The sequence below is a fragment of the Acomys russatus genome, chromosome 17 (genome assembly GCF_903995435.1).
Source record: "Acomys russatus chromosome 17, mAcoRus1.1, whole genome shotgun sequence".
Taxonomy (NCBI): domain Eukaryota; kingdom Metazoa; phylum Chordata; class Mammalia; order Rodentia; family Muridae; genus Acomys; species Acomys russatus.
Genome location: NC_067153.1, coordinates 16,516,223 through 16,530,591, shown reverse-complemented (window position 1 = coordinate 16,530,591; position 14,369 = coordinate 16,516,223). Strand labels below are relative to the sequence as shown.

The window sequence follows — 14,369 nt, the reverse complement described above, 5'->3', positions numbered from 1 at the left end:
GTCTCCTGGTTCTGTTGAATCTTCAATTCAAATTCATTTCCTCAGCACCAGTCACTGGCCGGTAAAAAAATAGAGGTAGTAGTGATGATGGGGGCGATGCTGATGTGTATAGTAATGAAAGTGGTGGTGGTATTGGTGGTGGTGGTGGTGGTGGTGGTGGTGGTGGTGGTGGTGGTGGTGAGATGTGTATAGTGATACAAGTGATGGTGGTGGCAGTGGTGGCGATGATGATGTGTATAGTGATGAAAGTGATGGTGGTGGCAGTGGTGGCGATGATGATGTGTATAGTGATGAAAGTGATGGTGGTGGCAGTGGTGGCGATGATGATGTGTATAGTGATGAAAGTGATGGTCATGGTGGTGGTGGTGGTGGTGGTGGTGGTGGTGGTGGTGGTGGTGGTGAGATGTGTATAGTGATATAAGTGATGGTGGTGGCAGTGGTGGCGATGATGATGTGTATAGTGATGAAAGTGATGGTGGTGGCAGTGGTGGCGATGCTGATGTGTATAGTGATGAAAGTGATTGTCATGGTGGTGGTGGTGGTGGTGGTTGTAGTAATGGCAGTATGTAGTGGTAGCTGTAGAGGTCATGGTGATAGTGGGGATGATTGTACGGTGGTGTCGTAGGAAGAAGTGATCCTACTTTGACGAATACTGTTTCATTTTTTAAAAAACTGTTAAACAACATTTAGCTTTCTTCTTTTCCTTTTCCATTTTCACCCCCACAGGAATAGTAGAGGACTCAAACCTGACTTCCTAAACGTGCATCATGTATTGGTATAGGGTCACGAGGGACGGGGAGCTGAATGTTAGAAGAGCATCAGGATATATTTTTGATGTTATTTGATACATGTGAAAAAAAATGCTTGCATTCACAGAAAAAGCATCTGCTCACTGAAAACACTGACACCTGCCTCTAAAGATTTTCCCTGGCACGTGGGATAAGAAATAGGTAGAATGAGAACTCAGACTGGTCTTTGAATATCCATCCTTCATGCAAAGGAAGTGTTGTATTAACTGTCTCCTTACCCTTATGCTCCTATGGAAGAGAAGTCCCTTTGGCACGAGGTCCCCTTGTACCTCCACACTTTCATATGTTACATAAAATGTAGATTTTGCAAACTTGTTTCTGCCATTGTGCCAATATCCATCCTTCTCTGTCTCTCAAGAGTTTCCCATCTCTTAAGAGCTCCCTCCAGCCAGGTGGTGGTGGCACATGTCTTTAATCTCAGCACTCAGGAAGGAGAAGCAGGCAGATCTCTGAGTCCGAGGCCAGCCTATTCTACGGAGTGAGTTCCAGCCCAGCCAAGGCTACACAGAGAAAAACCTGTCTCAAAAAAATTACCTACAGCAATTACTACATAGAGATTGAACAATAAGTTGTTAATGTCCAACATTTTATCTGTGAAAAGAGCCAGCCACCAACAGAGTATTTCTTCTCACATGTTCTCATAATCATCAAAAATGTAATGGAAAAAAATCATATAAAGATGAAATTGATGACCTATTAAATTATGTCATCTTGTTTGATTCTCCCTAATGCAGAGAACCTTTTCCTTCACTGAAGCACATCATTATGAATAAAGTTCAGCTAATTCAGAAGTTAAGCCTCCCTCTAGCTGCAGTGGCTTCCCAGTCTTGTTAGTCAAGCCTCACACTGCACTGGAAGCACACTTCATCAAGAAGAGTGGCTTTTAAAACTGTGCTCCAAAAACAGTGCTTTTCTTTTGTTGTTCCCTTTCCAAGGCTGCCACTGATACGGTGAAGGTTTTCGTTTTTGTTTGTTTGGTTATTTTTAATTTTAATTTATTTATTCACTTTACATACTGATTGTAGCCCCCTCCCTCCTCTCCTCCCATTCCCCCCTCCTTTTCTTCTCAGATAAGGGAGATTCTCTCACACCCTCCATGCCATCCTGCTCACCACTTCACGGGGCATTAGGACCATAGGACTAAATGTGTCCTCTTCCACTGAGGCCAGACAAGGCTGCCCAAATAGTGGAAAGTGATACAACAGCCGGAAATTGCATCCAGGTTAATAACAGCGCCCATTCCAATTGCTAAGGGACCCATGTGAAGAGCAAGCTTCCCATCAGCTCCATAAGAGTAAGGGGCCTGGGTTCAGTTCTTGCATGCACTTTGTTGTGAGGCCCCATGAGCCTAGGTTAGTTGACTCTGTTGGTCTTCTTGAGGCTAGAGGTCCCTCTATCCCCCCAACTCTTTCACAAGATTGCCGGAGCTCCTCCTAATGCTTGGCTGTGGGTCTTTGCATTCTCTTTCGGTCGGCTGCTGGGTGGAGTCTCTCAGAGGACAGTTGGCTTGGCTTATGTCATGTTTGTCTTTCTGGGTCTGGTTTTCATGGTTGTCCTAGGATTAGCTTTGTTGTGGTGAAACACTAGCAACTATGACTATTTTGTGAATTCTCCTTAACCAGGAACACTTTTGAGTGGAGATCTTGGAGAAATCGTGTCAATCGAGAGCTTCTTGCTCCAAAAGCTGTTTTTCCTTCTCACTCGCTCTTTATGCTACATGAACTTTCTTCCCTGGGCAGAAATTTGTAAGAGGTGTGGTCCCTGGCGTACGCTAAGCCAATTCTATTCTCTCTTCATGAGTTGTGGAATCGGGGCACTGCATTTATAGGCTGTGTGGTTGGTTGCGTGTGGTATCTAACTGAGAACTGGAGCTATTCCATGCCTGGGCTCAAACTTCATTTACTTGCTGTGTGCACAGTGAAATAGAGAAAGCTGGTTTGAGAAATGAGATCAGCGAAGCAGATAACCAGAGCAAAGCAAGGGTGAGTTAACAGTTGGATGAGCTTCCTAAGCCAGCTTGAAGGACACTTTTGTGGCTCTCCTCCACAAAACTCTCACCTACTTAGCTCTTCAGGGGAAGATGATAATTTCTCTAAATGGTCTCTGTAGATAAGTGTCAGAAATGAGCTTCCCAAAAGCTTTCATGGAAAGAGGCAGAAGAAAAAAATAATGGCATTTTGGCTTTGTTCAAGCCGCAGCATAAGGTACTTCCTCTGCAAACCTGTAATTACAGCAGGGTTTACCCTAAATTGCAGTGAATCACAAAAAAAGCAATTATTGCCAGCAGTCCTTGTTCTCTGACTGAAAGTTGAATTAGAAATTTAATAATATTATGAGAATTTTTTCCTACCAAACTAATTCTCAGAAATGGTGTAAATTGGATGTGTGTTTATTTTTTAAGACAAGCTTATCTTAATTGAGTTTTTCATAATTATGTTCCACTTGTTCCTGTAAAATGAAAACAGGGGAGAGATGTATGTGGAATTTGATTATATATATATATACTTTTCAGTCCCCTTTGGGCGTCATTCTGAGATGTCTTTCATCTCCTAGGGCTGAGCATTGTACAAAGAGGTTGAGTAGGATCTGTTATTGACTAGTACAAGAGAGTTATAAAGTTCTGAATAATTATCAAAACACTGTGGAGATCAATGCTTCGGACTCAGTGTGAACAATCCCATAGATGAAAGTACATTGATAAGATCTGAAAAGTGGCTGGGCACCTCAATGCGAACACCATTTGCTGTTGTGATACTTACACTGCCTCCCTTATAGCTTCATTAACTCTCCCATCACTCATAGCACCACACTAGTTTCAAAGAAAAAGAGAACCAAAAGGTTAATTAAGCTCCTCAAAGAAATACCATTAGTAGGTAATAGAGTAGGAGCCCAGACTGGACCTGATATAATGAAGTCTCAATGCCTTTGCACTTTGGTTTAGTTAAATGGTCTTTATTGAATGAAACAGTTGGTACCTGATAAAATTCTTCTATTTTTGAAGTTAATAAATGATGTTTGGTTAGAATACTGTTAATAATAACATATGAATGCTTCCTTTTATAGGGATTACTTCTTGATTAACAGTATTCAGTGAATCATTAATTTAGTCTGAATTTTTCTAACAGTTGAAAGATCTCTATTGCACCATATTAATGTTCAGTCCCACTATGATAACGATAAGAAGTCTGTCTGGACTTCTTTTCGTAGAAGTGGGGGAATTCCATTTTTTAGTCATCTTAATGCAAAAGAGAGAATTATCTGGGAAGACCCTGACTTGCTTGAAGCAATACTAGAGTGAGCCAAAAATTCCAGTAAAGCTGAGAGTTTTTCTGGGGGACATGGGTTCCCATGGAACACATGAAAGATCTGTATTGGACTGATATTTCTCTTCTCCCTTGATTATGTCTTCCCTTTAAACGATCAAAATGGGTGGGGAAGAGGGTGAAGACTCCATCCGCCATGTTGGATGCTGCAGATTCTCCATAACCTCTCAGGCTCTTTCCCTTAAAAAAATGATTGAAATGTCTATGGAGTGGCTCAGAAGATTCATCATTTTTTTAATTCATTATTTTTAAACATAATAAAGTAAAACAAAACCTATCACATCAAACTTGGACAATACAAACGAACAGGAGGGAAAGAGCCCTAAGAGAAGGCACAGGAGCCAAAGACCCATTCATGCACGCATTCAGGACTCCCATAAAAGCACTAAACTGAAAGTTATAACATATACACAGAGGACCTGGCACAGATCCCTGTAGGGGCTGTGCTTATTGCTTCACTCTTTCTGAGTTCATACGAGCTTTGACCAGTTGGTTTAGAGAACCTTGGTTAGAGATGTATTACTGAAGCCCCACATCTCTTGAGCCCAGCAATCTTTTTTCAGTGGTTAGAACTGAAAAATCTAAAATACCAAGCCAGTGAGTTGAGTAAAGGAGTAAGGACACTTGCTGCCACACCCAGAGTCATGAAATTGGCTCTAAGAACTCACATGATGTAAGGACAGAGCTAATTCCTGTAAGTTGTCCTCTGAGACACACACACACACACACACACACACACACACACACACACACACACACACACATGAATAAGTAAATGTAAAAGATACAGACTAACTTTGAAATAACTCCAAGGAATAGAAAAATTTCAGAGTCCTACACTAGCTTTACTCAGATCTTTGGTTCTCAAAAGAGGTAATTTATTTATTTAATCATTTTTTTTCTTTTTTCTTTTTTTTGTTTTTTTTGTTTTTTCTGGGTAGTCTTAGCTGTCTTGGACTCACTTTGCAGACCAGGCTGGCCTAAAACTCAGAGATTCACCTGCCTCTGTCTTCCCGAGTGCTGGGATTAAAAGCAAGCCTACCACGCCAGCTAGGAGGCAATGTCTAATCTCAAGATGAAAGAATATTTGCATACTATATACAAACCTGTTTTAAATTTTATACTAAGCCTTACTTATGCATGTAATTCTGAATATTCCCATGCACTAAAATGTAAATTTCTTGTATATAGACAAAAATCACAGCTACTAAACCATATCATGTCCAGGTACTCCTTTAAAAATTTTTATTGAATACCTAAGCGTGTTGGCTATGGTTCCTTAACAATTCTACTTTATTAGGAATTTATTAAAAGAATGTACCTCCCTTACAACCCTACTACCATAAATAGGAGGGAAAGGAGATTAAGGAGAACAAGAATGAAACCTGGGTATCAGTTCCATGGGGCAAATCCTCTGGCATAATTTTCAGGAGTATATCAGATCCTCTATGCAATAGAAGAAGTCTCACAGTCATGTGCCAAACCTGGAGCACTCCACCGCCACTGGCTGGCGAGTCCTCCAACCTCTCATCTCTCTCCCTTTTGTCCTTCACAGTCCCTCTCCTCCTCATGATGGTCCTTTTTGCGATACAATACTCCGTGTGGGTGGAGTTCACTGAGCTTGTCTTTTTGTCTTAGGCTGAAACTTCCTTTCTCTCTGAGTCTATCTAAGATCTTTATCCCGGTGGGGTCTTAGTAGGGTCAAGCAATCTAAGACTGCGTTTACCGTGGGCCCAGACTAAGGCAAGGTTACATTCTCTCCACATATGGATGTTTTGCCTGCATGTGTGTCTGTGCACCATATGTGTGCCTGGTGCCCACAGAGGCCAGAGGCCAGTGCTTCATACTCTGGAAATGGAGTTGCTAATGGTTTGAGCTGCCATTTGGCTTCTGGGAGTTGACAAGTATCAACAGTTCTTAACTGTTGAGCCATCTCTCTGGCCTGAGATAACATGCTTTTGTCTCTTTTTCTGAGATTTACAGGGAACAAGAAAGATGATTCAAATTTAATTCCAGTGTTAATTATTAATGATTCCTATAATAATAATTCACCCTGAAAGTGTTAGTCAATATCAATATCAATTATCTTATAAAGAGAGAGACAAAGAATGCAGTGGGCCTACCCACATACACAGTACTGCAACGGGGATGGATAGAACCATGAGTCCCTCTGTTGTCTCATGACAAAAACCAAAACAAACAAACAAACAAAAAATCCAAAGCCTGTGTTACTTGTAGAACCAGTGTGATTGCCAAGGACTCCCAGCTAGCTGAACTCCCTTAGCTGTCACCCCAAGTCATTCCCAAGATGAACAACACATTGATGAAAAACGCTGTGCTCTGACTGACCCCAGTGTACTGATATGAACCATAGGATTGTCTTTGGGAATGCAAAAGCTAAACCACTTTTTATGATGTTTAGTGTTTCTGTAGCCATAAATATCCTTTAAAATCCACGTTGGCTATTTGGCAGTTTCATTTTCTGCAGACTGCCAGACCGAGGCCATACACCATGTCTGATCGTTATCTTTGAATCAAGATCTTGCCCTTCTGAGGGCTTATCAATAGCTCTGGCATTCTGATCATCCTCTTTGCACCCAGATTAATGGTTTCTATCCTCAATCCTGCCACAAAGCAAAGTAAAGAATAGATCAGGATGATGAGGCAAGGGCAAGCCTATTCCTTCTCTGTGTTTTATCCTGGCTGCCCAGGCCATAGGAAACCTCATTTCATATTTCTCACTATTCTATCTTTGCTCATACTAACTTTATTATTTATTTATAGAGTTTTGCAATTCAATGAAGTTTCAGCATCACTGTTTGACCTTTACAGCTTGACATTGCTGAAGTCACCTACATGAAGCTTTGTGTGAAAAAGAAGTACACGGCCTCTTTTTGCTTTCAGGTGGATCAATTTGTCCCCTATTGGAGATGGGTTCTAAAGACTACATCACAGAGCATGCAAGCCAACATATCCAAAACAAAACCAAACTAATGATCTGGAGTTTTTGGACATAAGGTTTAAGTTTAAGAAACCCCTAGAAAACTGAAACAGGATATGTGCTATCTTTCAATAAAGTGGTCTCAAGATTATTGATGAGGATAGCAGCTGTATTTATGTGTGTGTGTGTGATGTGGGAGAGAGGCAAGTGGTAGTGATAGATAAAAAGAGTTCCCTATCTCCCAGCACTCGGGAGGCAGAAACAGGTAGATCTATGTGGGTTAGAGGCCAGCCTGGTCTACACAGTGAGTTTTAGGACAGCCAGAGTTACATAGCACAACTCTGTCTGTAAAATAAATAAATAAATAAAAATACTCTCTTATCTCCTCTTCACAAAGCCACCTTCACATTTCTGTCCTCCAAACTTTCATCTTTACTTGGTACCAAGACTTAGCATTTTTCAGGATTCTTTCTATTTGAAAGGACTAAAATTCAGTCTGAGCCTGGCATGGTGACACACAGCTGTAATCCTATAACTCAGGAGTCTGGGCAGGAAAAAGGCAAGGTGAAGGCTAGTCTAGACTACATGGTGAGTTCCAACCTATGCTGCACTACATAACAGAACCCTACCTCAAAAAAAAAAATAGGGTAAATTAAAAAAAACTCATCTCCATCTAACTTAAGGACACAAACACTCTTTTATTTTGTGGATATTGATTAGAAAACTCCAGTGTGTCAGGGCAGAAACATAAGGTGTGATGTCATAGGATAGCCATCTGTTTGTTTTTGTTTTCATTTTTGTTTTTTTCTCATCAATATTTTTCTCTACTGGGCAGCTTTACAAATCTACTCTAGTGAATGTAAATATGACATTAGTTGGAGCCATATTTTTCTAAACTATTATATGAAGGATGGAAATAATTCTTTGTTGTTAGTTCCAGAAAAATTCTCATAAAAAGGTGTCCACTAGGTACACTTTGGATTATGTAGATAGGCTTAAGACAGTTTTGTCAAGTGAGATATGGTCTTCTGTAATTGACTGGTCTCACCCATCCCAAATCCATCCTCACCTCTAATGTGGTTGGATCTAGACACAAAAGAGGTAGAACAAAGATATCAGTGAAAATCACTACAATGAGTTGCATTGTTTGTGACAGTGCATCTGTGTGGGAGCTGCCCTGGCAATGCAGAGGAGAGATTCTGGCAGCTTAGTCTTTAGCTGCTTAACTAGACTATGATGTGTCTGAGGTCGGGGACTGGGTCATATTTGTTTCTATGCTCATATAGCTTAGAGCAGAAAATATAGTTTGTATTTAAATTTTTAATAATCATGGAATGCAAGCAGGCAAAAATAGAGCATGTAATAAAGTTCCATATGTTCCTTAGGAAGCCTTATTCTGCGGAAAGGAAGAAACAGACATGTTCAACATGTTGGTGAGCAGACTCTACAACAGGAAGAAGAGCAGAGAGTAAGCCTTCCACTGAAATCACAGGGTTTCAGTGATGCCCCTTTGTGTCAGGCATGCTGGTGACTGCTTCTCACCTGTCACTCAAGTCATGGTATGCCCACACATAAGATCTGTCAAACCCATTGTTTTCACTGTTGCCACTGTGTTAGAACAATTTAAAAATGGAAGAAGGATCCGGCAGCCATTTCTACCTCCATGCTGATAGAGCAGATGTTGGAAAAATAAGATAACTGCAGTTTTATGCCCTACAGTAAGTGGCAGCATCAGTAAGGCAAAGCACTCAGCTCAGTCTCCATCTTTTCTGTAGAAGAACTCTCACAAACATTTCTCATATTCCCAACCACTGCTTTTTCATTCTGCCAGTCACTGCTGGTGGGTACAATAAGTAGCTGGTAAGTACATCAGGTGCAGTGACAATTTTGGAATTTGGACTTATTTTTTTACTGTAGCAATATTATAAGAATGTCTTTGTTTTAATCCCAGGTGTGGGGATATGGGCCTTCTTCAAAACAACTGGCTATGATTTGCCTCGTGTTCTAGCAGAGGCATGGCTTTCCTGGCTGCAGATAGTTTCTATGATTATGTGACATTTGGAATCCTGAGCATTTTCCAGAGCGTATATAAATGCTAGAACCCTGATAGGTGGGCGGGGGGGAGTAGTTCTTGGTAGGTTGTTGATAGGTTGTTAGTTGTGGTTTGTTAAGTAGTCATGGAAAGAAGAAATAAGAAGAAAATAGATATCCTGATGGCAAAGATAAAATTTGCCCCTAGAAACCTGACACCCCTAATCAGTAGGAAGTAGTCTAAAGATAAGGTCACCTCCTTTCCAACCCCTGACTTTATTCAAGGATCTCTTTCCTTTCCTTTCTATCCTTTTTTTCCTCTCTTATCTGGTGTTTGGGGGTTGAAAGTGTGGAGAAGGGTAGAAGAAAGAAGAACCCACAAAGTAGCAATGCCAGCTACACAATAGGTTCAAATATTTGTAATGAGAGAGAATCACTAGCACTAGGGCTCAGTAGTGTGGCTATCAAGTAGTACTGCAACAGATCCAGATAGTAAAGACTTTCTAGAATAACAACCATATGCTAAGAAAGAGATGCACTCTCTATAAACATGAGACCTTGAAGGAACTGAAAATGCAAAATTGAGTTATACTCAATAAGATCCAGAATATTATTGAAGTTCTTGTTGGTAGCAACTAGTGTATGCTTAAAAAAAAATTCCAGGATTATTATTGAATTAGACACAGTAGGCACACCCTAGAAAGAACCAGGAGGTAGCATTGTTACCATTGAAGCTGTTATCTTTAGGCAAAAGTGAATATCTCTCTCTCTCTCCCTCCCTCCCTCCCTCCCTCCCTCCCTCCCTCCCTCTCTCTCTCTCTCTCTCTCTCTCTCTCTCTCTCTCTCTCTCTCTCTCTCTCTCTCTGTGTGTGTGTGTCTGTCTCTGTCTCTCTCTGTGTCTCTGTGTGTGTGTGTGTATGTCTGTGTCTGTGTGTGTGTTTGTGTTTGTGTTTGTACACTCAAATGTATGCATTTTTGTATTTGCATCTTGTTCCTAAGATTGAATGAACCACAGTGTCACAATTCTGAGGCAATATAGTTGAGAGTATAGTAAAACCAGAAAAAAGCAACCTGATAGTATCTAGCAGCCATTAATGTACATGCTATGTGAGGAGGACAAATACCTTGGGCTCTCTGACCCTCAGCCTATTTCTAGAATGAAACGCTTGAAGTATGCATGCTGGTAAGTCTTCACCATCAACTCAACACATTCTACTGTCACAGGGAAGCAGGAAACTCAACTGAGGAATTGGCCTGTGGACCATTTTCTTGATTGCTAATAGATGTTAGCTCACAGTGGGTGTTACCACCCCTGCGCAAGTGGGCTTGACTACATAAGAAAGGTATCTAAGCAAGATAGAGAGAAGAAACCAGTAAGCAACAATACATTCCTATGGTTTCTGGCCCAGAATCCCACCTCAGCTTCCCTCAGTGATGAATTATAACTTGTCAGCCAAATAAACCTTTTCCTCCCCCAAGGTGCTTTGTGGTCACGACATCATGACAACAGGAAAGAAAACTAGATTGGTACATATAAAATGTGGATGAAGAAAAAATATTTTTGAAGAAAATCATGAATGCAGAAAGTCTTTGATAAGTGGGAGAGATTCTTCCTTTCCACTGAAACCAGCACACTCGGGCACATCACCCATCACAGCCTGGGAATTTCTTGTCCTGCTGATTACAGGATACTCTTGAGTGTTCAGACACCACCTCCCTCTCAGAGATCCAAGATTCACCACAAATTCCTCCCCTAGTTGGGATCACTTTAACCCTGTCATTCACTGGCGTCATGTGGAGTTTTTCTTTCTCTCTGCTCCTCCTAGGTAGAAAACAAGGAGTTGTTCATCTAACTGCACAACACTTGAAGGGGTTGTTAGTTTACATATTACAGAACATAAGATCATCGAGGTCAGGCATGCTTACACTTTCTTTTTCTTACAATTCCTATTAAATATGGTGACTAGATCATGAAAGGCCCTGGTCCCTAACGACAGGGTGGGCATATTTATTCTTCCCTCATCCTGGTTCTGCATAATCATATAATTGAGACCAAGAGTCAGCTTAAGTATAACAATCTCTGGTTTTCTAATAATCTCTGGTTTTCACACAAACAATCCAACATTTGGAGGCAGTAAGGGATGCTGGGTGGGCACAGTAAGAAATGCTACCATTGCTTTGAGCCTGAGTGACATGCTCCCTTCAGCCTTTAGGGAAAATGCTGTGTTACGGTGATTCATGCATTCCTTAAAACAGAATCAATGTAGATTCTATTCTTGTTCTTTGTCCTGTCTTGAAGATGCAAAGGAAAGGGTTCGGATGATGGTCAGTGTGAATTCAGTCGCTCATGGGCCCTGCATCTGTCAGACCATCACCACTACAGAAACCATTCTCACTGCATCCACAGGGCAACAGCTCAATCAAGCTTCTCTCTGCTCCTCATTCAGAATTCCTTCCCCCAGCATCTCCCCAGCAGGCTCTGCTCTATCTACAGGGCAGCCTGCTTGCTATTCTCAGGTGGTGCCATTATTTGTGCACACACGTCTCTCTTCCCATAGTTGAAATTCCCCAGAGAATTTCTATTCTCTATATGTCTTCCTCTGCTCCCAGAGCTGTATCTAGATAATAATAGGCTCTCAATAAAAGTGGCAAAGGAACATTAATTTAACATCACTTGAATGCAACTTGCATTTATGCCCCGAGGGGGAATGCACACCTGCCATTTCCATAAGTTTATCTCTCTGGAGGAAGAAAGAAAAAGCCCAGCAAAAGCTTATCAGAATTATTGATCTAACTTTAAAAACCCTCAAACTATTGCAGCATTTCTTTTCCATCTTCCCTGAGAACATTTCATAACATCTGTGCACTTTATTCTGCTTTTAAAGGTTATGTGCTGCTCGCAGCCCTGCTTATCTTTCAAGAAGTTACACAGTGTTACTGTAGATTTGTGGGAGGAAAACTCTCCCTTCCAAATGCTTGGACTGGTAAACAGTCTTCAAAGCATGCACATCTGGAGTGCCTACTGAGCTGAGCAAGCAGGCAGTGACATAAAGGCTGGTGCTAGTGGACAGCCCAGGACCTGTAGCTGAGGCACCTATCAACGACATCTCCTTAACCCCTACAATCCCAAATGATCCAGGTCATAGTCAAGGAAACCATCCTGACAATCTAATTGCTCTGATTGGTGTCAGTGATAGTCCCAGAACTTTCTATGCGATTAAACAGCTAGAGGTTGAGATAACAGCTCTGTAGGTAAAGCATATGGCTCACAAGCTTGAGAACCATAATTCAAATCTCAGAGCCACGTAAAAGCTGGATGCACACCACAAACACCTGCAATCTCGGTGCTCCTATGGGAAGATGGGAAACAGAGACAGGAGCACCCCAGGAGATCACCGGCCAGCTAGCCCAGCATGTACAGCAGCAAGCAAGAGACCTTGTCTTAAAGAAAGGGAAAGGCCGTGCTTGAACCTCCACACTCATAGCATTTATGCACATGCATTCATATATTCAAATACCAGAATGAATAAATAATCAACCACCCTGTGTGGCCAGAGCTAATACTATTCATAGGCGGCTGATAACAATACTTACACACTGGTCCCTTAAGGATTCAGCCAAGGTCACAACTATAGGTAGCAGCACTGAAGTCCAATCCCTAGACCCACTGCTCTCAAATAAGATTAGACAAAAGGACTCACTATCAACAACCCTAAAGAATTTCTCAAATCTCAAATGTCACTAATTTAAGAAAACTAGAAAGGGGCCTTATTTTAAGACTTCTGAAGTTTTAAGTAGAAATAATCTTACCTTTGCTTTACAGGAGGATGAGTTTTGATTAGTACAAACAACCATGCAATATGTGTCCATCTCAACATGTAGAACATACTGACCATTGCCAGAAAATCCTCTGAACCCCTTTCAAGTCAGTTCTACACTTCCAGGAAATTATCTTGTTTTATCATGGATTATTTGTTTTGTGTTTGTGCTTTTAACTCAAGCCAATCATTTAAAATTCTCACCCCTTGAACTGTGAGAAAATTCACTTGGCTTCTCTGGGTCTTGATTTATTTGTTGCATTTTAAAATGGTTAAAATGATCCACATATACAGATGTCTCTGCATGTGCATGTGTGTACATATTTTTTAAAAAGAGATTCTGTGGGGAACAATTTGATAATGCTGTGAAAATAAGATTTAGATACATTTTCAATCAATAAATATGTGTGCTGATCAGACACCACAATCAACTGCTTAATTAACACATTCTACCTGAGCAATGTGCCTACCCCAGCAACAGTGGTTGGTGGTAAACACCCAGAAGCAAGCATCTCTCTGAAAGAAATGTGCAGCACAATGCCTTTTTCCATTTAGGTCCAGAGCTATGCCTCATGGATATCACCTAAGATTTTATGAGAAATTTCATTGTTTTCTTTCTAGTAATCATTATTTTAACAATACAAATTTATGGATACAGTGTGATCTTTTGACACATGTTTATTGCATATAATAATAAAATCAAATCAATTTTTCCATAGTCATATTTTAAGTTTAAATGTTTGAGTGTTATAAAACTTGTGTGACTTGTGGGTATGATGTTTAAATGCATATATAGAATGCTTAAATCAAGGTACTATACCATTCCATCTCTTCAGCATTACTTTTTTAAAAGATATTTTATGATTGTGATTCATTTTTAGTGAACTTAATTCCAAATAAAATTCTTATATCTAACATACTTATCAATTTAATAAACAGATATAATATTTTGATTAATTTACTTATTTATTCCATTTATATCCCTGTCATAGTTCCCTCCATCTTCTCCTTCCAGTCCCACCCTCCCTTCCCTCTTACCTACTCATTAGAAGAGGGAAGCCCCCCCCCTACCAACCCACCCCAGCTCATCAAGTCACATCAGGATTGAGTTCTTCCTCTTTCCCTGCATCCTGGAAAGGCAGTCCCATCAAGGGGAAGTGATTAAAAAGCAGGCAACAAAGTCGAAGTCAGAGACAGACCCAGCTACCATTACTAGTGGCCCCACATGAAGCCTGAGATGCCCATTGGCTACATCTGTTTAGAGATCCTAGGTCCAGACCATGCATGGTTCTTGGTTGATGCTTCATACTCCACAGGCCCCTCAGAGGCCTGGTTAGTTGGCTCTGCTAGTCTTCTTGTGGAGTTCTTGTTACCTCTAGGTCTTTTTATTGCCCCTCTCCAACACACACACACACACACACACACACACACACACACACACACACAC

At 40.8% G+C, this 14,369-nt stretch overlaps 1 pseudogene; it reads left to right on the top strand.

The window, feature by feature from the left end:
• Nucleotides 1-445: 445 nt before the first annotated feature.
• The window catches only part of LOC127201795 (monocarboxylate transporter 12-like), a 167,733-nt pseudogene continuing 153,809 nt past the window's right edge, over nt 446-14,369 (top strand).